The sequence below is a fragment of the Enhydra lutris genome, unplaced genomic scaffold (genome assembly GCF_002288905.1).
Source record: "Enhydra lutris kenyoni isolate GAN:26980312 unplaced genomic scaffold, ASM228890v2 scaffoldscaffold5, whole genome shotgun sequence".
NCBI lineage: Eukaryota > Metazoa > Chordata > Mammalia > Carnivora > Mustelidae > Enhydra > Enhydra lutris.
Window position 1 is genome coordinate 22774377 of NW_019154089.1, and position 27118 is coordinate 22801494.

Genomic DNA, 27118 nt, shown 5'->3' on the forward strand with positions numbered 1-27118 from the left:
CATTGTGCTTTCATTTTTCTGCATAAAATAAATGAACTATATATGGATGGAAGGCTTCAATTCAATATGACCAAGTGTCCAAGAGACACAAGTGGATGGTGCCGCAGGTGAGGCAGTTTTGTTCACAGAGTTGACATGCAAGAAATGTCTGTGGAGCAAACACCTGACCTCCATCAATCCGTTGCCTATAGATTCTGAGAGAAAATGAGGGGTTGATTATTCATCTCAGGTAAAAGAAGAAAAATGAAACCAACCTAGGCAAGACAGGAATGTCTTTTCAAAGGAAAGCCATCTGGTTGTCTAAGATCATGGCTTTAGAAGGACGAGTACATAGTAGAGTCATAAACTTTCCATAAGTGGTCAGCTGGAGAAATGCCAACAGAAGAGAGATATGGGAGTATGTTTCTTCTGCCTGACTAAGTCCTGTTAATATTACAGGATTCTGATCATATAAAGAAGAAATATGCTTGCACATATGCATAATTTATGGGTAAAAATTGGCACTATTACTGGTGTGAAATTTTGGAGGGTACTGTTGAATAAAAAGGATACAAAAGCTTACTAATTTTTAATTATTTATTATAAAAGGAACACATGTTTGTTGTAAACAAAGGCATACATAGTGGTACAGGGAGAGAAGAAAGATCTAAAATAAAAGTTAAATACTTTATCTGCTCCTGCTCACATTCTTTCTCCCCAGAGGTAACAAATGTTAATGGATATACAACTGTTCTGACTCATCTGTAAACACATACAAACAGATATCTATATAGACACATGTTTAAGAGTGGGATTAAGATACATATGGTTCCGCAGTGTGCTTTTTATAATAATCAATAGTGACATGTATTCACCCTTCATCACTGTCAGTGCACACAGAGATAACCCATTTCTTAAATGGTTTGCTTTTATTCCAAAGAATGGATGGAACCAATTATTTAATGCTTTGTCTATTGATGGACACTTATGTAACATCAACACTTGTATGACTATTTCTATGGCAAGATAATAACAACAACAATAATAACAGTGATCACTGCAATAGCTGACAATTTCACATTCTTACTATGTACCAGGCACTATGCTAAATGCTCTATGTGCTCAGTCTTCTTAACAAGTCTTTGGGGGCAAGTATTCTAATTGCTCCTTTCAGTTGGTCAATGGAGACTAGAAAAGGTGCCATAATTTGTCCATGTCACACAATTAGTCCTCAGCACAACTACGATTTGGACCTATTTGTCTGTAGCAATGCCTGGATTATTAGACATGACATAAAACTGTCCTTTTTAAAAAATTAAGAAGAAATAATGAGCAAAATAGCATGCCTTTTTAAACTTTCACAGCTTACTGATTCAGTTTGTGTACACTCAAATATTTAGTGTATTAACTTTACATATGTAATTATAATCTCATAATATGTAAGATCACCTATTAATTTAGAAATTTGAATTTTTTCACTGGCATTTCACAAAGCAATTTTGGAAGAGCTCATCTTGAGCATCATTTACATCAGTGTCTTTAAAACAACCGGAACCACTTTTGAACTGTCTTGGTTTTAGCAACATAACCTTTTTACCTCCATTTAAGTTGTGGGAGACCTGAGACTCTTTGAAAGTAATGTGAATTTGTCCCTGATAATTTTATCCTTAATTCAAAGTAGTCACTCCCATGATATTAGAAATATTTGTTTGTTTGTTTCCCATTCTACTTACAAGCTTATACTTGCTTTCCGAAATGAATCATTTACTGGATTGTCTTTTAAGAAGTAATATGCAATCTCTTATAGACAAAATTACATATGGACTAGTACAATGTTAAGTGCCTTAATTTCTATTTTGCTCAGGCAGCTGTAGGGAAAGGTTCCTAGTTTTAGCAATAAGTCTACTAGATCCAGAGGAAGGTCAAATGACTGTGTGCCTGGGCACATGCAAAGACACACACATGCACACACTGAGAACCAAACCAGATCAAAACAAAAGAAAACAAAAATCCTGTCTAGACAAGTAGACAGGGTTTTCATATCTAAACTTGTTTGCTAGGATAGAAACAAGGAAAAAAAGTAAAATCATATATAACAATTAGTTTACTAGATCACAAAATATTTACTTACTGAACTACTGGTTTAAATGGATTAAAGCATCGTCAGTGTATTGATCACTTAGGGATTTGGATCATAAGCAACAGAGAGCCAGTATGACAATTTGGGCATAAAAGTAGTTTACTACAAGACAGAAAATAGCTCATACAATCTTCCTTTGGGCTGGAGATCCCAGCTTGCAGGGCATGTTGCTAGGGGAAAAAAAAAATCTACAGATCACACTGTGGGACTGGTCCTGTGATAACTCCATTGTCAACACCAATGGGCATAGACTCCATACTTCACTCCAACTGTGCTTGACCTTGGGTCCTGCTGCCTCCAAAAACTGGGTAAGGACACCATAGTTAATGCTATTTATGCCAGATTGGATTTCTATGTAATCTCTATTTCTTTATGACATTGACTTTCTGATCAAAGTCCAGGTAAGCTAGTCTGATCGGTAGAATTTAGGTCATCTGTCCAGGCTGGGAGAGGGAAATTGAGAAGTCTGGTATGTATCATTCTCTTGATTCTTTGATTCACATGTTCATGTATGAAAGAGTGGTTCTGGGCAGGAGCTGGCAAAATAATGAAACATATTCTCTGCTGTCCCTGAGCTGAAGGGTCTTACTATATTATTTTTTCTGTGCTATAATTTTGTCATTTGGAAAAAAATGACTGTTTATTGACCCCCCAAATATTTTTCCCTAGTAAGGATATTCATTCCCTTAAAATTCTGAAAATAATTAATTTTAGACCAACTTACATGTGATTTCCAAGGTAGTTACAGTAGAGAAGAGATTGACTTTAAACCACTTGACAAAAAGGTTGTATAAACATTGGCTCATCAGTCTCATGAAGGAATTCCATTTCCTACACCAGAACTGGCACCAATTTTGTGAGAGTGAAGTGCTCCTATATATACTGTATCAAGCTCTTTATAATCATAATATTTAGAATGTCTGTGGCGCTCTCCCCCTTAAAAGTACTTTAACAAACATTAGCTATAATTGTAAAGAGCTTTAGGATCCTTAGGGATGAAAAGTATTGTATAAACGTGCCATGTAACCATGCCTATTCCTTCTGTACATTGCTGCATAAATTATCAGAAAATGAGTAAATGGATTTCAGTCTCATGTATTTGAATGTTAATTGGGAAGAAAAATCTTCTTTCACCGGTTTGGAGATGACAATTATATCACAGTCTATTTGCTTTAGCAGGTATTCACTCTTTGTTAATCTTGACAGATTATAACCTCAGGTGTGCTCTGTGTCTGGAAGTCTTTGTGTGTATCTTGACACAAGGTTTAGTGTCAATTCCAATGTTCAGTCTGCTGTGAAGACATTCTACAGTATCTCTGGCCTCACTATATATCACTCTTGTACATGTACCTAGATTCTGCTGAAGCAGAGAATCTAATCCAAGTGGTTATTACTTCACTGAGCAGTCATAATGCTTTGTGAGTTTTGTTATTGTTTGGTGAGGGATTTCAAAAAAGAAATTTAAAATAGTACGTTAACAATTTTTCTAAAATATCAAATTCTTACACTTCTATTGAGCGACAAGTTTATTAACAGTTCTTTCTTGGTAGCATACCAAGTACATGTGGCTGATCCCTGATGTTTAATTCTCATTCCAGGAAGCTTAATTTTTAAACCATAGCACTTGGTATTTTAGCTTCTCTGAGTTTTTCCAGGCATGAAACGAAATCAAATAAATATAAGGCTTGCCTATTTTAAAGTGATTTTTAAAAATTTCAGAAGGACTATTAATCTTCTTGCCTGGAATTCTGATACTCAGAAAAGCACCATAATTAATCCTTTTTAACATCTCTCCATTTCATCCTTTACTTTGTATATTGATTAATGCTATTTAACCCAGTATGGACTTCCAACTATACCATGTTTCCAACATGAGTCAAGAAATTCAGTTCTATTTTGTTTAAACAAGGATAAGAATCCTCTCTCACTGTAAAGTGCTTGTATCTGAAACTTTTTTTTTGAACCATTTGGGCTCTTGCAAATTAACATCCCTGATATTCACCCTGGCTTTTGGTCTTTTATTTATAGAGCAGTTCCAAAGTCAGGCAGAGCCTGTGGATGAGTGAAGCAGGCATGGCATAACACAACTGGCATTGGTAGGGTTTCTGCTATTTGAAGCTAATGGTGGCTAATGGAGATTACTGTCACATGTGAATGTGGATTTTGAGCCACTACAGCTTCGAATTCATCCGGGAGCCCAGAAATCTAGAATTCTTAAGTAAATAATGACAACTAATTTAGATAGAAAATAATAGCACTGCCCAAACACTTCCATAGACCAGATTTGGTCTAAGATGGGCAACAACCATGGGTTTCCAGGCTTTCCTGCCTTCTGGCATGACAGGCAGTGCCTTTACCTCCATTACAGCTTTGACACTACACTTTCTTTTGAAGGGTTCCTTCTGGATTCCCTTGCTGGCTCTGCTTGAGCCCAGAGATTCCCCGCTGTGGCACTCCCCTTCTTGTGATGCAACCCTACAGACTCATCCTAGCCTGATGGGACACCCCCTCCACGCCCCGCCAGCCACCACTTTAGTTTAAGCAGGCAGCCCTTGGTGCTTGTGCTATTAGGACAGTCTTCAAACTATTCACTTTGTCTCTAGTTTCTCTCTACTTTAATATAACCTTCCCACAAATGACAGATTAATCTTCCCATATAGTGGCTTTCATTGTATCACTATCTTGCTCAAAAGCCTTTAATTGCTTTGCATTTCATAGAAGAAGAGATTTAAAATCTCACATTAATAAATTCTAGCCCATCACAAGGGCTTACCATGGCCCAATCACTGTAACTAAGTGCTTTACATGCATTATCTCATTTAATTATTGCATTGAGGTAGATATTATTACCCTTATTCTATAGATGAAGAAACTGAGGCTAATCTCCCATTGACCTCATTTTATGTAATGAAAAAAATAGATAATCCTACAATGGCCTGAAATCATATGTTAAAAAAAAAAAATCTCCGTTCCTATTATAACTCTGCCGATTACTGGCTAGGTACATTTTAGAGACTTACATAAACTCTCCAAGTCTTATCTTCATCATCTAGGAAAGAGAAAAACAATACCTGTCCCTCAAGGTTATTTAGGATAAAATTAAACGGTTTAAGTATAGTACTCTACCAAGGAAGGTTGACATTATTAGCTTAAAACACACTCGAACTTTTGCCATTTCCCACTAAATCAAAAGTATAAGAAGAATACTTGGTTAAATGTATAATGGTGGAACTGAAATTGCTGAATAGTATGACTTCAAATGACCATGTAGGCTTCTTTTTCACTTATTCATTCAACACATATATTTATTGAGGTCATGATATATGCCAGATACTACATACATGGGAGAGGCAAACATGAAGGCTGACTTCCACATTTACATCATAAAAATCAGAGGGAGAAAAGGAGAAGGTTTATGGGGGTAGGAGGGAGGATGAGTACAGTTGTGAAGCTGTTATTCTTCATGATACCTCAGTTGAAATCTAGGAGAACTGTCAAAGAGAGCAAACTGATATAAAATTCCACAGCTCAGAAGAGAGAGCTGGCTAGGGAGGGAAATATAGGGATCTAATGCACTTACATTTTTTTAAAGTCACAGGGAAAGATGAAAAGATCGGGGTGGGGGCAGTGGTGGTGGAGAGAAATAGAATATACAGACCTGAGAGATCACTGAATAATCCCAACATCTTGAGATTAGGTAAGAAGACAGAGCCAGAAAAGGTGGCACAAAATGAAATCAAAGAGGCAGGAGGAAAATCAGTAGAGTGCAGTACCTCAGAGGTCATCTTTAACTACATAAAACATTTTAGAAGGGGCAGGTAAAGTGTGGATGGAAAAGAGGTCTTTTGATGAGATGGCCTGGAAGCTTCTGGGGACCTTAGAAGAGTGTTGATGAAATGGGAGAGCAAAACATAGAAAGCATTCTTCTGCCACCTTCTTACTGATTAAGGAAACTCCATCTCCCCAATGCTGCATAACCTTCTAAGCTACTGCTCAACATTTATGGTTTATTTGAGGGGAAAATAGTTCACCAAAAACTGTAAAATTCTGAAGGGCCATGAGAACACGAAGGCCTTGAAAGAGATTTTTTAGATATCTGACTGGGGGAGGATAGGGTCTGAGGGAGAGGGTGAGGGCTGAAATGACTGCCAGTGCTAAAGACAAGATCTCACCCTACTTTTGCCAAGGGACTGACCTGGTTTTAGTTTCCTGAAGTTTTCCTAACTACTAAAATACACCTCATTTCATGCTAGTGTTGAACTAACCCTTACCTTAGGAATCAAATAAGAGAGACAAAGCTTCCTGAAAAGTGTGATTCCTCAGGGAAAATAGCTAATCAGCAAAATAGCATTTTCCTTTTCCTAGAGTGCAAAGTATGCTGCTTTGATTTCTAAATGGTATGGTACCATCAAAATGCTGATGAAATCAACTCCACACACCCTGCCTTGGGGCATTCCTTGTGCCCAAAAGTGAGAAGCAGGAGAAAAACAGGCTTTTTCAAAAAATCTCTCCCACCCTTTCTCTCTTCTTGAAATATTTCGCTGTTATTATATTCTTTATCTCTGAAGAACATCTGTTATCTTCCATGCACTATACCAGTTTAGGGACATGTCAGTCAACCAAAGAAACATAATATCCCACTTTCATGTTGCTTCTATTTAAGTGGAAAGATGGTTAAGACATTACTTCAGGAAAAAAAGATAATCATGCACATCTCAAATATGTTATTCTGTGAATGTGAATGAGTAAGTACATTTGCCCATTATATTCATTAATAGTTATTAACTTATTAGTACTATTTTATTGTTAGATTATTTAGCTGAAATATCAGAAAATGGGAACCAATGGAAATAAGAACAGGGGCAGATGTTTTGAAGGCAGGGGTAGACAGAATTTTGGAAAAGATTGGAAAAATGATAGAATAGCAAAGAGATTAGATCATTTTCTATTATTCATAGCAGTTATACTGAGAATTTGAAATCACTAGTTTAAATTAGGGAGGGTTTGAAGTAAATCCATCCCACTAATGTCACAATTTTGTGAAAAGTTTATGAAGCTGGAAAACATTCAAAACACTGCACTCTTTCATATCTTGGTTATTGTAAATAATTGAAATAAACAGAGGGGTGCATATGTCTTTTCAAATTAGAGTTTTTGTTTTCTCTGGGTAAATGCCCAGTAGTGGAATTACTGAACAGTATGGTATTTCGGTTTTTAATTTCTTGAGGAACCTCCATTCTGTGCTCCACAGTGTCTGCAACAATTTACATTACCATGAACAGTGCACAGGGTTCCCTTTTCTCCACATCTGCAACAGCATTTGTTATTTTTTGTCTTTTTAATAATAGCCATTATGTAAGAGGTATAAATTTCCCATTATAAAATAAATAAGTCACAGGGATGAAAGCACAGCATAGGGAATATAGTCAATAATATTGTAATAACATTGTATGGTGACAGACGCTAACCAGACATATGACAGTGAGCCTTGTGTAACGTACAGAATTGTCGAATCACTATGTTGTACACCTGAAACTACTATAGCACTGTATGTCAACTATACTTCAATAATTAAAATACAAATTTAAACAATAAGACAGTTAAAAATAATAATTTAAAAAGCACACTCTTTTTTACTTAATACAGACAGTCTGTCCAAGCCTTAATTGGCTAGAGGGACAAATAATAAGTGACATCTAAACAACCTATATTAGTAAAAAAAATAAGGTGTCTTCTCTTCCAGATACTTCACATTGAACTGATCAAATATTCCTGACAATGGAAGAAACTGTCCAATAAAACTCCATTGCCTGAATATTAGTAAGCTGTTAGCATATTTTCAAATTCTCATTTCTTCCAGATTTGCATGTTGAGAAAGTGATTTATGAAATGACTAATGCAATGAAGACTTTAACCCAGTCTGGCAAACAAGAAAGCTAATTAGTGGCAATAATTTACTTCTGGTTGGAAATTCGTAATTTGCTGGGTCATGACCTATAATTAATATATTTTCTGTGTTTCTTTCTCTAAGATAACTGATGGTGCATATTGAGTGTTGCTTTAGGAAAACTTATGTCTTAAATGCAATTAAAATTAAACTATAATCTTGTGTAGGTAAATTATGTAAGACATTTGAAATCAAAGAATCTGCAAATTAGTGTCTCACAATAACAGGAGAAGAATTAAATGTCTTACTTAAAATCACACTGAATAAATATAACTTTATGGGGAAAAAAAACTTTTTTGTTTTCTGAAATGGCATTAAAAATAAAACCATGACACCTCACTGCTAAAGAGAAAATATTTGCTCAAGTTGTCAGTTAGTATAGTACATTGAAAACAGTAAGACAATTTACTATTATGGAGTTTCCTTTGGTATTGAGAACATTTTAATAAAAGAACAGAAATTAACATAATAAAAATTCTTGTACTCAATACCTAGAACTGACCATAGCTAGCTAGCATTTTTCTGTTAGCTTCAGGTTTTTATTAAAAAAATAAAATAATATTGAGATAAGTCATATCCTCCCGTGCCCTTCCAACAGAGGTAATTATTATCATTGATGTTGTGGAGTCTATTTTTATAAATTATCATATAGTGATAGATCTATTCTGTGTGTATGTTTTGTAACATTTTACATAAGTTATGTTCTAAAATATAATTATCTAGTTTGCTTTATAACAGCATCGTAATTCTAGAATCTATCTATGTGTGTACAACCTGTTTTTAATCAAACCTATGGATTTGAAATCTTCAATATGTGTGTTTCCTTGTCTATCCCATTCCTGTTAACAGATATACTTTCCCATTAAAATGTGCACACGCGCACACACACACACACACACACACACACTAACTTGCCCATTATGTAAATTATGGACATTTATGTGCTTTCTCTTTTTGCTATTTTAAACCATGTTACGATAAACATACGTGTTCATCTCCCTCTTGTAAAGTTGTGTAAATACTTTTGTAGAGGATAAACACGGGAGTGAAATTGCTGGTTACATACATATTCAATTTTACTGATAATGCCAAACTTTTCTCCAAAGTGGTTATTCCAATGCACTCTCCCGCAGCACCGAGTTTGCGATCACTGCCAACACTTGATATTTTCAAACTTTAAAATGGTTACCTATCTGATGGGTGGGGAAATAATATCTTGTTTATTCACTTATTTGCGTAGGTGTTTTCTATGTCTCTTATCATTAATGAAATTCAGAATTGCTTTCTAACTTAATGCTATTTTCTTTCGTCACTTGCGGTCATATTCTTTTGTCTCTTTTTCTGTTTCTTTGACTTTTTTCTAATTAGAATTTTATAGATTTGCCTTTCCAAAGTATTTTATAAATACATCTTTGATAAATTAAAACCACTACAAAGTACAAGGAGTAAATTTAAGCTTTTCATTTAACCTCATCCGTCTGCATTCTGCCCAAATCCTATTTAAGAATGCTAGGGAACTTGGAAGATTTTATAGAAACAGGGCTTCGTGCTGCAAATGGCTTGGTATTTGCTAAAGTCCTCAAAATAATTTCATTTAGGACCTAGGGGCTTTGCACAGGAATTGTCCTGTCACTTATAAATGTGCCCACACCGACAGTGACATTGCTTGTAGCAGTCCCTTTTAGGAAGCTGCAACCAAGTGGAATGTGGCATCTGTCAAAGTGATGAGTATAAAGAGATTCAGTGCTCTTAAATGACATCATTACTTTGTAGGGACTGAACCTTGTACAGGAGTTTCCTGCAATCTGATCTTTACCAATAAATCTTTCACAAACCTCCATGTGGTATTCTCATGATTGCTGTGAAGATGCAATTAAAGGGACATCTGAGGGAAAAAAAACAAAAACAAAAACAAAACGGAGTTTCCAGAGGGGATTGAAGGGGAAGAAGGAACTTGAAATCGTTAAGGCACACGAGGAATGATGAGAGAAACATAGCAAATTAGAGGTCAAATAAAAAAAATGATAGCGAACATATGCATATATATGCATATACATATACACATGGATGCATATATACACACATGGATGTATGTATTGCAAACATACATATATATGTACATGTATGTATGCATACAGACATACATACATGGCTCTGAGGATGTGTTCAGCAGAGCACTAATCTCCAGCAAACAGTTCAATGAGTCTATAAAATTTACATTCAAATTTATTTCATTTGCTCTAATGAATCATTATTTACATAACCTATCTGGAAAGGATTCTTTTATTTAGGTATTGTCAATATGATAAGGATTTAATATTTATATAACCCCAACAATGTACTAGGTACTGCAAAACTGATGAAATTGAAGCAAAATCGTAACTTTCACATTTATCTACCTAAAGATAATATTTTCCAACCTCTGACTACTGTATTTTCAGTTACTGGGCAAAATCTCTACTGAGGCTGCTTCTTAAACATACAAAGATTAAATTTGCTGACTTATATTTAGAGAGCAACTACACAGGTTGTAAGACTGTGAGAATAATAAAAATGAAGTGAACGGAAAATTGGAATTGGAGGTAATAACAAGGCCTTACATTTTCAAAAGAGAATAGAAAATACTGAATCAGATTAAGTACTGAAGAGTTGAAACAGAATTTTGAACACGTTATCATAAAAATCAATTCCATAAATATTTATTAAGTGGGTGATTTGTGCATTCTAAGCTCATCCCTTTTTGAACTCATTCACTGGTTCAAAAAGGCAGTTGCTTTCGGAAATAATAATAATAATGATGATGATGATGATGATAATAATTTAAAATCTTGATATAAATCACCTGAAATTGAACTCATATAGTACAGATACTTGCACCTTAGTAAATGATATTTGTTACCATATCTTAGTATCAATGAGGGTAAAATTGAAATTAAGGGTAGTGAACAGGGAAAGAAGGGATATAGCACAAGGATGAGATGATCACCAGGAGGCAAAGGAATCAGATTTGAAGATCATCTTAAATAATTAAAGAAAAAAATTACATTGTTCTTGTTTTAAATATAACTTTAATTATTCTCATACAATCTGTATAAAATATTTAGGAACTAGAAAAGTGCAAAAAGGGGGAAAAGTCCCCAAATTTTGACCAAATTTATTTATATGATGGAACACTAATAAAATATTAAATATTCTTGTACCTTTTTGTATGTGTGTGTGACCACATGTGTGGGTACACATAGTGTTTAATAAGGGATTTTCTAAATATAATCTTCTGCAATTTGGTATTTTAAACACACACATATAAATCCACACATATACGTGCACGCATACACAATCTTTCTTTCCATGTCAACAAATTAGATTTGTGTCATACTATTAGTGGATGCTTGTATTTCTTTGAAAATTCTATTATTATTTTTTGTAATCCATTTCTTCTGAGATTTTTCTTTTTCTTTCTTTTTTAAAGATAAATAATGCTTTCATAAGCACAGTTTTTCTGGTTATTTTCCTGGCAACTCATATAACCAGTTTTGCCTCTGAGATTCTAGTGAAATTAATTTCTAAAAAGTAGCTCTGAATAGATGAAGACAGAAATGGAATGCATTCAAAGAGAAACTTAAAATTTCAGTCTATCTATGTTTCAGGTGTATGGGAACCAAAGTAAATAGTTTTTTCCCAAAGCACAAATTTTAATTAAGTATACCTAATGCAAGTTTGGCAACATAGTTACTTCTTGAAAATACTTGTGTGTGAAATTATATCTAACAATGCCTTAGTTATCATTAATAACTAAAAGATATATTAAAAATATTAAAAACGTGACACGCTTAGGCATCACCGAGCCAGAGGGATGATGACTCAAAGAACAATGGAAGCTGTCTATTGTCTATACTGGCTGAACTTCAGTTCTGCTTATTATGTAATTTAAATTTCGGTATATGCTCTCATATCAATTTATGACCTAAGATTTGACATAGGGTTACTTTACAAGACTTGAGCTAAATTGAATTTCTAATGAGTAGTGAAAATTTTTACCTTTCATTTGGTTTGGGTTTAGTTTGGTTTTTATAATAAGACATATGCCATTTAAGTTCCATTAATTCTAGTAGAAGGGATTAAAATAATCGATATTAGTCCTCAGGGAGATGTCTCCTGTCATCAGATTTTAGTCCTATCTGGTGCGACAGTTCAATTGTGTGTTTTATAATTCACACAGAATTACTGGAGTGTGAATTACTAAATAGGAAAGCACTTAAAGCACAGGAGCATTAGAAAAACAACACTGAATTTGAAGAGATTTGTGCTTTACACCAGCACTATTTGATTGTCTAAAAAAATCAGAGGATGTACAGTCTAAGACCCTTAGATTATATCTTCTCTCTAATAGAATAAAACTTTTAACTTTAGATAAATAATTGAGCCTTGGTATCCTTAGGTGTAAATTGTCTACCTACTCAATCTCAGTGTCATGAGAATAAAATGCATGTGTATATAAAAACACATCAAAGTTCTTAGTAAACCCAGATATATACATAACATTATAATATCAAATTTTATAGTTCATCAGGAAATGCAATGCAGTCTTTCCTATTAAAATCCTTACTAAATGACTGCGAAGTTGACCCCTACAACCTGGGATCAAATATCAAAATCTGATGTCAAAAGTCTGTATGATGTTCTTCCTTTTGAAAGAAATCTTTCAGTCTGTCAGGCAGTCAGTTAAGAGTAGGTAATTTTATTGAGTGCTCTCTCTGCCAGGATATTGAATTCCCTCACCCATCTCAAAAGCTTTGTGTTATCTTTGACTCCCACCTCTCCTTTGTGTTCCATGACTATCAGTTATGAAACGGCATGGGACAGACTCCATTGCTCCTGCTTTTGCTGTTCTGGGCCCATGAGTTCAGCTGCATTTCATTTCCTGTCCTGGATGTCAATAAGGTTGCTAATTCTACCCTTACATAAAAAGCATTACTCTAACCAGTTTCAAGATGTTTCTGATCCTTACAATCAAAATAGTCACAATTAGAATACTTTCTGGCTTTACTCCTCCATAGGAAATCTACTTTATATGAAAACTACTATTTCCTTCAGACCTCCCAATACTCTGTATCTCCACTTGTGTATTATTATTATTTTTTAATCTTTATCTGTTGAAATTGCAGTTCTTCTTTAAAAGCCCAGTTTAGATGCTATTGTATTAATGAAAGCTTGTCTCATTCAGGCCACGAGGCTGTGAGATCCATTGTTTTGTTTTGGTTTTACCTCTCTTATAATGCCTCCCTACTTCCTATATTTTGCATCTTGCTGTATTACAAAATTTCAGCCATTGTCCATCCTTCACCCTCATACAGTAGATTGCTGGGTATTTGTAAGCAGGGAATGTTTTCTACTCACGTTTAAGACCTACACATGTAGCTCGGTATTTTAGTCACTGTAAGAATAGATATGTGTAAAAAAAAAAAAGAAAAGAAAAGAAAAGTTGAACAAACAAAAAATGAGAACTACATAATATAGGACTTCTAGGAAAAGCTTAGAACACTGAAAATCTGTTAGGAAAACCTTTAATTTAAATAATAAAGAATATGTGTTATTTTAGAATTCTTACTTTGAAAATATTGTAATCTCTTCTTCTTCTTCTTCTTCTTTTTTTTCTCACTACTCTCTTCAGGGTCTGGTAGGCATGGAGCCATCTCAGAAGCGCCCTGAGACACCAGCAAATGGCAGAACCCTGACCATGGACCCAATACTAATTTAATTTAAAGAACACATTAGTATGATTTACATTCTGTTTTTGGGCAACATTTCAAAAGGGAGGCTTACAAACCTCCAGCAATTCACTGATGAGACAAATATGAATGAAAAATTGATAAGTAGCTGTGATAGAGCCAGTTGGAGCAACAAAAAGAACAAAGAAACAAATTTTAAAAGTATCAGATAAGTGCAGCTGGATCGTATATTGACAATTAGGAGAGCCAACATTATCATCATTCATCATTCCCAGTTGAATTTTCACTGTAGGTGATACTATTCATTTGAAGAAACCAATTTATCTATTCATTTCAACTCAATTATTCATAAATTCTGTCTCACTAAGAAGACATAAGAGAGCCAATGGATGATGAAATCTAGAAGTTGAGATCATATCCAATATTATGCTATTGAGTTGTAAGGGACCTTAGAGGACCATTTTGTCTCAGTTTCCTTCCCACAGAAAGTCTCTTTTGCAAAATCCTTGGCCGATCCTTGTTAGTCTCCAGGTAGTCAAATGACTGGTGCATTTTATTATTCAGATTTTGTCACAGATACCACCTAAGGACTTCCCTGAACAGACCATTTAAACGAGAGTTCTTTGCAATTCTTTATTACAGCATTGTCTTTGTTTCCTACATAGTGCTTTTTGCTATACAATACAGTACTACTTATTTAATAATTTATTTGTTTACTGTCAATCTCTACCGATAGAATGTAACATCCATAAGAACAAGAACCTTGTTTAGATTGTTCACTGATGCATTTAACTTTTCTAAAATAGTTCCAGGCACATGGCAGAAATTCTACTAAGATGTAGTTCATGTTACTGAATAAAACTAAACATTACTTAAAACCTACAGTTATTATCTTTCAGGGCAGAACACTCTATTCCTAGAGGCTCCTGTTAGAAAGCCTTTCTACTTTTGGAGAAAAAACTTGTCATCTCATGACTGACTTCCTGTTCAGGCTTCTCTAACAGGGCTATTTTACCTTAAGGTTGAACATTTTAATATTTGAAGACTCAACCTTGAGCTAATCAAAAAGTTACTGAGTTTTAATCCTTTGTCACTCCCTCTCTTAGACACTGAGACAGATATACATATATATATACACACACACATATGTATATATATATATATATATTTATAACAAAAATTTAATAGTTGAAATGGTGGTTAAGATGTATATTTATCTTGTTAACAGGGCAGTTATTTTCACTTTCCTTGAGTTTATGGACTGTGTGTTATGAATCCATTGAATATACAAATCTGCTGATCAGAAAATTACACATGCAAGCAAAAATTTACATACGATTTCCAGAGATTCACAAATACCTACATCTCTACTTAAAGACACTGAATGATGAACAAGATCTTTCAAGAAATAATCTCTCTACTGATGGGCAATTGCCTTCCCTATGTCTTCATTTCTTGAGGTTTCATAAATGCATGCTATTGCACAGATGGTGGTTTAGAATCTAAATGGTTAACTCCTATCTCAGGACAAGAAGATGCTTTTTAATGTCAAAGTGTGTAATTTTCAACTGCAAATTATGAATGGTAAATCAGATTCTCTGGCCTGAACCTCCAAATCACTTGGCAAAAATTGTCTTTCAAAATTTACGAACATAATTCTACTAACCATTGTTAGGAATATTTTTACTTACATGGCCTTAATTCAGTGATTTGAAATATAATTGCATTCAAATCCTCTCTCTACTCTGTTCCTGATTGTCTCCTTTAATAAACTCCACTAAGAAAAAGAATTTTTGGTTTGCTGTGATTCCAAAGGCGAGATATAAAGACCTTGATAGCTTCCTAAGTGATAAAAATTTTCCATAGGCAACACACATAAATAAAATGATTTGTTTTAATGTGCACTCATTATAGACACAGCCTGTTGTATTTCTCTCTACAGCAAATTAAATAGATGTTTTTATTCTGGCAGAAATCTCACTCTCCACACTTCGCTTTTGTCTCTCTTCTGAGAGGGATGAGACCTCCTCTGTCAACTTAGAAGCTCTTACTGTCACTAGGCAGAAAGAAAGCACCTCTCCGTGGATGAGGACTATCGTCTGCCAATAGATTTGGCTGTCACTCAGTGTCAAAGCACTAACAACAAAGCAATTATCCACACAAAAAAGAAAGAGAATCAGAAGACCCAAGTTATGTAGATAAAACAGAGCCAGTGAAAAATATAACAAGCATCTCTGAAAACTAAAGGGTGGTTCTCTTGCTCCCTCCCCTCTCTCCCAGTATGCTGCCACATCATCCGTAAAGCCTTCCTATTTTTTTTTTTTAACTTAAAGCTTGGCAAGTATTCCCAATTATTTTCTGAAACACCAGCAACTTATATTCCATAGAACATACTTCTTCCACCAGTGGTTCTACCTTATTTGAGGGAAAATATATTCAGGATCAATTAAAATTCAGACAAATCTACAACTTAATTTGTGAAAGCCAAGTAGAAGCAGCCCGAGAAAAAAAGACTGTCACACAGAGGATAATTTTAAACGGACAGAATAGAATTAGAAGCAGAAAAAGAACAACTGAATATTCAATTTTGGTGATACTAGGGAAAGTGTATCAAATATTATAATACTAAATAAAATGAATTTTAACCTATAGGCTACTAATAAGCCCTGTTGGCATAAATCAGGAATTCAAACTAAAGTTAGCATCCAAATATGGTAGAAAGATAGTGGCTTTGTAACAAATTGAATTTTCTCCCAGGTTATGTAGTTATTCATTTTTAAAAAATTCTTACATTCATTCAATAATTATTTATTAAGCACCTCAAATGTCCCCAAAACTACTAAAACAAACTAAGAATGCAGTGGTGAAAAGTAAAAGGAGTCTTGCCTAGTCTTGGAAAGAGTCTACTGGTAAAGATGAATAGAAGCAAGTAGATAAAAGATAATTCTTGGCTAGGGTGTCATGATAGTTCAGCTCTCTTTCAGGCTCTATATTTCATTTGTCCTGTGCCTTTGATCAAGTCATTTCCTTTCTCTGGAGCAAATTTCCATGCTCTGCAAAATAAATGAAATGGGCTATCTGTTAACCATAATAGACATTTGGTTCTAAAAGATTCCTCATGATTCTATTTGATGGCTTCTAAAATCTCTTTCTGTAACTCATATTCATACTTATAGGAAGATAACCTGGCTAACAAGAATAATTGGGGTACAACACTGAAAATAGTTTTGAGTTTTTTGCCCCTGAAATCCATAATTTTTACTTTAGTCCACTAACATCATCATCAATATAATTAATATTATTACATTTTCAGGGGCTGGAATTTCTGCAACTTAATGGGAACATACACAAGAAAAAATAAAATTGATAACAATATCCAAAATATTGAAAATACATTAAAATTTAGGAAAGGTGTGGGGATGATGAACAAATTTAACTAAATTTTGAGGAGGGAGGACAATGATGGCAGAAGAATAGCAGATCTAAATATCATCAGGTCCCAGGAGTTCAGCTAGATAGTTATCAAACCATACTGAATACGTACAAACTAAATAGGAGATAGAAGAGAAGAGCAGCAATACTAGCAACAGAAAATTGATCACTTTCCGGAAGGTAGGATGTGTACAGAAGTGAATCTGAGGCAACATTTGGAAAGATAGACTGTGGAGGGAGGGGCCAGCTCCCGGCAAGTGAGAGAGCAGCAGAGTACAAAATCGGAACTTTTAGAAGTCTCCTCCACTGAGTGTTATCACTTCAGATGCTAAGCAGGGGATGGAGCCCTCACAGGGATTGAATGGTCTCAGGATCTGCAGGGTCACAGAAAGACCAGGGTGTCTGAGTGTGGCAGAGCTCCCAGGTATCAGGTAGCAGGGAAGCTGGCTGCAGAGACAGAGTCAAGGAGTGGGCTCTCAGCTCGGGATTATCTTAAAGCATGATGCATGGCACAGTTGGGCCACTGCTCTTCAGGCAAAGATCCAACAATCAGCAGATCCAGGGAAACTCACCTTCCTTCTCCCAGGGGAATGGTTAGGAGTGCACTACAGGAATCAGGTGGGTTTGGAGACACTAAATGGGACTGTGCACCAGAGATAGAAATGCTCAGTCACAGGCCGGGTGAGCTCGGACTATGGCCAGAGACCAGGGAGACAGGAGGGGTTGACTGCTTTTCTCTGAAGGTGCATTGAGAAAAGGAGGCCTGAGCTCTCAGCTCCTATGGTGCCAGAGATTGGGAGACCACCATTTTCATTCCCATACTCCAAAGCTGTACAGAAAACGTTCAGGGAACAAAGGCACCCAAGACCCAAACTGAGCTGATTACTTAGCCTGACCCCTGGCAAGGGCAGTGCAATTCTGCTTTGGGCAAAGACATTTGAGAATCTCTACAAGAGGTCCCTCCACCAGAGAAGATTAGTAAGAACATCCAGCCTAGACCAGGTTCACTAATCAACGAGAACTGTGGAACTCCAGAGCTAGGAGAAAGCAACACATAGAATTCATGCGTCTTTTCCCATGATCCTTTAGTTTTTCAAAGTTAAGTTTTTAAAATTTTACTTCTTTTTTTTTTGTTTTGTTTTTCCTCTTTCCTATTTTAATGTTCTTTAAATATTTTATCTTATCAATACCTTTTAAAATATTTTAAAATTTTCATTGTTATAGTCACATTTTATCCCTTCATTGTATTTAACCTTATTCTTTGTATAAATATAGGATTTTTATTCTTAAAATTTGGGGATACAATTTCTTCCAATAGATCAAAATATACCCTAAATCCAGCACATGGCTTTGTTCTAGTCACCAACTGGATCACATTCTTTCCTCTTTTTTTTCCTTTTTTCAACAAACTTCTTATCAATTTCTTTTTTAGAATGGTTTTTAAATTTTCATCTTTACAGTCATATTCCATCCTTCATTGTGTTTACCCTAATTTTTGTATATATGTAAGTTTTTCTTTCTTTAAAATTTGGGGAGGTAGTTTCTCCTAGCAGACCAAAATACACCCCAAATCAAGTATGTGGCTCAGTTCTATTCACCAGTATAATACACACACACACACACACACACACACACACACACACACACATATTTCCCCCTTTCTTCTCCCCCGGTTTCAGGTCTCTTCTGATTTGGTTAGTGTATATTTTTCTGGGGTCAATGAGTCATTACTACCCATTTAGTATTTTTTTCTCTCATCCATCTATTCTTATCTGGATAAAATGACAAGGTGGAAAAACTTACCACAAACAAACAAACAAACAAACAACAAGAGACTGTACCAATGGCGGCTAGGGACTTAATCAAGATGGACGAGTCATATGTCAGAATTAGAGTTCAGAATGATTATTATCAAGGTGCTAGATGGGCTTGAAAAAAACATGGAAGACACTAGAGAATCCCTTTCTGGGGAAATAAAAGAACTAAAATCTAACCAAGTCAAAATAAAAAAGCTATTAATGAGGTGCAATAAAAAATAGAGGTTCTTACTGCTAGGATGAATGAAGCAGAAGAGAGAATTAGTGATACAGAAGACCAAATGATGGAGAATAAAGAAGCTGAGCAAAAGAGAGAAAAACAACTACTGGAAAACAAGGAGAGAATTCGAGAGATAAGTGATGCTATAAGACAAAACAATATTAATATAAGTGGGATTCCAGAAGTAGAAAAGGGAGAGAGGGCAGACTGGAGCAAATTATAGCATAGAATTTCCCTAATTTGGTGAAGGGAACAAACATCAAAATCCAGGAGGCATGGAGAACCTCCCTCAAAATTAATAAAAATAGATCCATACCCCATCATCTAATAGTAAAACATAAAATTCTCACTGACAAAGAGAAAATCCTGAAAGCAGCTTGGGACAAGAGGTTTGTAACATAAAATGGTAGAAATATTAGATTGGTAGCAGACCTATCCACAGAGACCTGGCAGACCAGAAAGGACTGGCATGATAGATTCAGAGCACTAAACAATAATATGCAGCCAAGAATACTATATCCAGCTAGATTGTCATTGAAAATAGAAGGAGATGAAAGGCTCCCAGGAAAAACAAAAACTAAAAGAATTTGCAAACACCAAACCATCCCCACAAGAAATATTGAAAGGGGTCCTCTATGCAAAGAGAGAGCCTGAAAGTAACAGACCAGAAAGGAACAGAGACACTATATGGTAACAGTCACCTTACAGGCAATACAATGGCACTAAATTCGTATCTTTCAATAGTTACCCTAAATGTAAATGAGCTAAATGCCCCAATCAAAAGACACAGGTTATCAGAATGGATAAAAAAAATGAGACCCATCAATATGCTGTCTACAAGAAACTCATTTTAGACCCAAAGACACCTCCAGATTTAAAGTGAAGGGGTGGAAAACAATTTACCATAATAACGGACATTCAAAGAAAGCTGGGGTGGCAATCCTTATATCAGATAAATTAGATTTTAAGTAAAAGACTATAATAAAAGATGAGGAAGGACACTATATCATACTTAAAGTGTCTGTCCAACCATAAGATTGAGCAATTTTAAATATGTATGCCCATAACATGGGAGCAGCCAATTATATAAACCAATTAATAACAAAATCAAAGAAACACATTGCTAATAATACAATAATGTAGGGGACTTTAACCCCCCCCTCACTGAAATGGATAGGTCATCTAAGCAATAGATCAATAAGGAAATAAAGGCTTTAAATGGCATACTGGACCAGATGGACATCACAGATATATTCAGAACATTCCATCCCAAAGCAACAGAATACACATTTTTTTCTAGTACACCTGGAACATTCTCCAAAATAGATCACATCCTGAGTCATAAATCAAGTCTCAACTGGTACCAAAATATTGGGATCATTCCCTACATATTTTCAGACCACAATGCTTAGAAACTAGAACTCAACCACAAGAAGAAAGTTGGAAAGAACTCAAATACATGGAGGTTAAAGAGCATCCCACTAAGGAATAAATGGGTCAATCAGGAATTTATAAAGAAGAATTTAAAAAATTCATGGAAACAAATTAAAATGAAAACAATTGTTCAAAATCTTTGGGATACAGTAATGGCGGTCCTGAGAGGAAAGTACATAGCAATGCAAGCCTTTCTCAAGAAACAAGGAAGTTCCCAAATACAAAACCTAACCCTACACCTAAAGGGGCTATAGGAAGAATGGAAAAGAAAGCCTTAACCCAGTAGAAGAAGAGAAATAAGAAAGATCAGAACAGAGATCACTGAAATAAAAACCAAAAGAACAGTAGAACAAATCAATGAAATTTGGAGATATTCTTTGAAAGAATTAATAAGATTGATAACTCCCTGGCCAGACTTATCAAAAAGAAAAGAGAAAGGACCCACATTAATAAAATCATGAATGAAAGAGGAGCGATCACAACCAAAAACAAAGAAAAACAAACAATTACAAAAACATATTACGAGCAACTATACACTACCAAATTTGACAACCTGGAAGAAATGGATGCATTCCTAGAGACATATAAACGACTAAAACTGAACCAGGAAGAAATAGAAAACCTGAACAGACCCATAACCAGTAAGGAGATTGAAGCAGTCATCAAAAATCTCCCAACAAATAAGAGCCCAGGGCCAGATGGCTTCCCAGGGGAATTCTACCAAAGTTTAAAGAAGAATTAATACCTATTCTCCTGAAACTATTCCAAAAAATAGAAATGAAAGGAAAACTTCCATACTCATTTTATGAGGCCAGAATTACCTTGATCCCAAAACCGATAAAGACCCCATAAAAAAGGAGAATTACAGACCAATACCATTGATGGACACAGATGCAAAAATTCTCACCAAAATACTAGCCAATAGGATCAACGGTACATTAAAAGGATATTCATCACAACCAAGTGGGATTTATTCCTGGGGTGTAAGAATGGTTCAACATTTGCAAATTAATCAGTGGGATACAATATATTAATGAAAGAAAGAACAAGAACCATATGATACTCTCAATAGATGCTGAAAAAGCATTTGACAAAGTACAGCATCCTTTCTTGGTGAAAACTCTTCACAGTGTAGGCATAGAGGGTACATACCTCAATATCATCAAAGCCATCTATGAAAAACCCACAGCAAATATCATTCTCAATGGACAAAAAGTGAGAGCATTTCCGGTAAGATCAGGAACATGGCAGAGATGTCCATTATCACCACTGCTATTCAATATAGTACTAGAAGTCCTAGCCTCAGCAATCAGACAACAAAAAGAAATAAAAGGCATCGTAATCAGCAAAGAAGTCAAACTATCATACTTTGCAGATGATATGATACTTTATGTGGAAAACCCAAAAGACTCTACTCCAAATCTGCTAGAAGTTGTATAGGAATTCAGTAAAGTGTCAGGATATAAAATCAATGCACAGAAATCAGTTGCATTTCTATACACCAACATTAAGACAGAAGAAAGATAAATTAAGGAGTCGATCCCATTTACAGTTGCACCCCAAACCATAAGATACCTAGGAATAAACCTAACCAAAGAGGCAAAGAATCTGTACTCAAAAAAACTATAAAGTACTCATGAAAGAAATTGAGGAAGACAGAAACGGAAAAGTGTTCCATGCTCATGGACTGGAAGAACCAATACTGTGAAAATGCTTATGCTTATTTAATGCAATACCTATCAAAATGCTATCATTTTTTTTTCAAAGAAATGGAACAAATAGGTGTAAAATTCATATGGAACCAGAAAAGTCCCTGAACAGCCAGAGGAATGTGGAAAAGGAAAGCTAAAGTTGGTGGCATCTCAATTCTAGATTTCAAGCTCTATTACAAAACCATAGTAATCAATACAGTATGGTACTGGCATAAAACAGACACATAGATCAAGAGAACAGAGCAGACAGCCCAGAAATGGACCCTCAACTCTATGGTCAACTAATCTTTGACAAAGCAGGAAAGAATGTCCAGTGGAAAAAAGTCTCTTCAACAAATGGTGTTGGGAAAATTGGACAATCACGTGCTGAAGAATCAAATGAATCATTTCCTTACACCACACACAAAAATAGACTCTAAATGGATGAAAGCCCTCAGTGTGAGACAGGAATCCATCAAAATCCTTGAGGAGAACACAGGCAGCAACCACTTCGATCTCAGCCACAGCAACTTCTTCTTAGAAATATCGCCAAAAGTAAGGAAAGCAAGGGCAAAAATGAACTATTGGAACTTCATCAAGATCAAAAGCTTTTGCACAGCAAAGGAAACGGTCAACAAAACCAAAAGACAACTGACAGATTGGGTGAAGATATTTGCAAATGGCCCATGAGATAAAGTGCTAGTACCCAAAACCTATAAAGAACCTATCAACTCAACACACAAAGAACAAATAATCCAATCAAGAAATGGGCAGAAGAGGGGCACCTGGGTGGCTCAGTGGGTTAAGCAGCTGCCTCGGCTCAGGTCATGATCTCAGGGTCCTGGGATCGAGTCCCGCATTGGGCTCTCTGCTCAGCAGGGAGCAGGGAGCCTGCTTCTCTCTCTCTCTCTCTGCCTGCCTCTCTGCCTACTTGTGATCTCTGTCTGTCAAATAAATAAATAAAATCTTAAAAAAAAATGGGCAGAAGACATGAACAGACATTTCTGCAAAGAAGACATCCAAATGGCTAGCAGACCATGAAAAAGTGTTCAACATCACTCGGTCTCAGGGAAATACAAATCAAAACCACAGTGAGATACCACCTCACACCAGGCAGAATGGCTAAAATTAACCAGTCAAGAAAAGACAAATGTAGGTGTGGGTGCAGAGAAAGGGGAACCCTCCTACACTATTGGTGGGAATGCAAGCTGGTGCTGCCACTCTGGAGAACAGTATGCACGTTCCTCAAAAATTTGAAAATAGAGCTACCAAGCAATTGTGACCCAGCAATCACACTACCGGATATTTATCCTAAAGATAAAAATGTAGTGATCCAAAGGGGTATATGCACCTGAATTCTTATAGTAACAATGTCTAAAATAGCCAAACTATGGAAAGAACCTAGACGTCCATCCACAGATGAATGGATAAAGAAGATGTAGTGTGTGTGTGTGTGTGTGTGTGTGTGTGTATAATGGATTACTATACAGCTATCAAAAAAACCCACAAAACCGAAATCTTGCCATTTGTGACAACATGGATGGAGCTAGAGGGTATTATGCTAAGTAAAATAAGTTAATCAGAGAATGACAATTATCATGTGATCTCTCTGATATGAGGAACTGGAGGGGCAGGGGCGGGGTTGTGGGGGCTAGGGAGGGAAAAAATGAAACAAGATAGGATCTTGGGAGACAAACCATAAGAGATTCCTAATCTCACAAAATAAACTGAGGTTTGCTGGAGGATGGGGGGTTAGGGATGGGGTGGCTGGGTTATTGAAATTGGGGAGGGTATGTGCTATGATGAATGCTGTGAAATGTGCAAGCCTGATGATTTACAGACCTGTACCCCTGGGGCAAATAATACATTATATGTTAATTTAAAAAAAAAATTTTAACTAAATTTGTCTCTAACTTAAGCGTTTAGAGAACTATTAGTGTTCTACATTACTATTGGATGAAGACATCTGTTATTAATCTAGATATATTTGTTTATTCTCTGGGTGCTTAGATTTTTCCAGGTGAGTCTTAAAATATAAAAATAGGGTCTCAGAATTTAAAAAAATTGTACCACGATATCAATTTCAATTTTGGTTCCCTTAGATGAGAAGTCCTATATAATTTTGTAAGCTGTTAGTTATCATGACAATATGAGATTATATGAAGGACAGGATAAGTTTTAATACTTTATTTTAAAAAGTTAACAAATTTAACCTATATTAACAATAAACAAGATTTGGTATGATTTTTTTTTAGAATACAGAAAATTTTTATTAATACTTACTGAATTTGTCTAAGTCCTTTGCAGAAAAATTTAAAATATAGTAAATGTATTACATGATTTTTGCCAAATTCTGAATTGTCTGATTTGATGTTGAAAAGCAGCAAATTCAATATATTCATGAGTAAAACTAGAGGAAGAAATTTAAATTTTTATGCAGAAATGATAAATCATAGCTTATCTTTATTATTTCATTTCCTAGTTATTTATATTTCTTTCACCACATCTTCCCCTGGTGATTACCAGTAAATTTCATTTGGTTACTCTGCTTTGAGGATAAACATGTATTCTACCTTTCAATATAAAAACAGTAAAATGTGACAGGGATGTGAAAATACCTGAGTAGGTACCAAAACTGTCTAAGAAAAGCTTTCACATTAAAAATTCCATACTCATTTTGTTAGTCTTAACCACTGTAGCCAAGATTCAGTGTGTGTGTGTGTGTGTGTGTTTCTTCTCCAAAGCAACATCAACTATTTCATCATGATCTGTGAACCCTAATTTCTAGATGGAGATTCTAACTTTAAGCTAGTTTTCCAGGTAAGTATTTGGGAGGCTGTGGAAACAACAGTGATATTTGAGAAAGATCAGATTAAAGGCATAATAATATTGCACTGAATAAGCCCATGACTAGTAGACTATAGGCACCTCCTCCTAACATAGATAGGCATATTTTATTCAACTTTCACTTCTGATCACCCAGCACCCCGCTGGTATACAGTTCAATATGTGGTACATATTTTTCACACCAAAATTAGTTACATGGACGCTATAAATAATGACACTCTTTTTTCAGTATAGTTTTTACCATCAGAGTAACTAGTTGAATCGATGACCTCTATGGTAGTTAGACTACCAACTCTGAAATTATATCAAATATTATATCAAATATCCTAATTATTTGTTAGGCAGAACATACCAAACATCTCAGATCATAAATATATATTTCTTATTTTGAGTAGTTCAGATTAAAAAGGAACACACACACACACATACACACACAGACAGGCATATACACACATAGCATTCACTCCATTCATAATGGTTACTTATATTTCAGCATTTGTATTTATGGACAATTTTGGACCAATATAGAAAATATTGGAATGAAGAGTTGTCTTTCATTTATTCTTCTTCCAAGGTACTGAAAAAAATTATTTTTTGCAGTATTATTAAGAAAATTTAATCTAAACTCCCATTTAACTTTGTGTTTATCAGAATCAACTTTCAAGATAATTCACCAATGAAAATAAGTGACTATTTATGGTTTCCATAACCACCAAACAAGAAAGTGACGGTAACTGCCATTTGATTTTTAAAAAGATTATGACACAGTTAAGGTACTGAAAATTTATTTTCAAATTATAAGAGGAGCCAATGCTGTATTTTACAAGCTGGAAACCTGGTGGAATCATAGGCTTTACAATATTTTGCATATATTTTATGTAGTTTTGCAAATATAATACATTCTATTTCAAGGTGAGAGAAAACTTTTTTTTTTATTTATTCCAAATTTTATAAAAACTGCTTGCTTTTATAACATCTCCATTGGTAAGATGATGATGATAATAGTGTTGATAGGAAATGCTTATCTAGCTGAACTTGACCCTGTTCAAAATGCTTTACACATCTTAATCCATTTAACAATAACAGTAACTCTCTGAGGTTTCTGTTAATTCTATTTTACAGAAGAGAAAACTACAGTTAAGCAACTTGCCTTGATCTCACTGCTAGTTAAGTGGCAGATCTGGAATTGGATCCAATACATTCTGCTCCAAATTCAATGCTCTGGACTGGTAGATTAATGGTGTCAATATTAATATATTTTTTAAGATTTTATTTATTTGACAGAGAGAGAGATCTCAAGCCAGCAGAGAGGCAGGCAGAGATAGAGGGGGAAGCAGGCTCTCCACTGAGCAGAGAGCCCGACATGGGGCTCGATTCCAGGACCCCGAGACTACGACCCGAGCTGAAGGCAGAGGCTTACCCCACTGAGCCACCCAAGTGCCCCAATATTAATATGTTTTAATTAAAAATACTAAAATATATTAACCAGTGATAAATTACAAGAAAGAAAAGTTGAATTTATCTTAAAAATAACTTTACGAACTGGTTATATTAGAATAAGTGCTTAAAATAAGAAATGGTTGTTGGGGTGGCAAAAGATTATATCACTTTCTGGTATCTAGGCATAGAATGGTACAATTCAATAAAAATTCTAAGAGAAGGTTGAGTAATTTTAGGTAAAATGACCTTGTTGACTTAAGTTTTGAAGCAAAGGATATTAAGGTTAAATACTTCTCTTTGTACAGATTAATTTTGAATGATCAACTTGACAAATAGTTGGCTTGAGTTCACTGGATAATTAACAATTTTACTGAATGAATTTTATTTCATTTAATTCTGATACTAAGTAAAATTCCACTCTTGTATCATATTTTTCAAAACA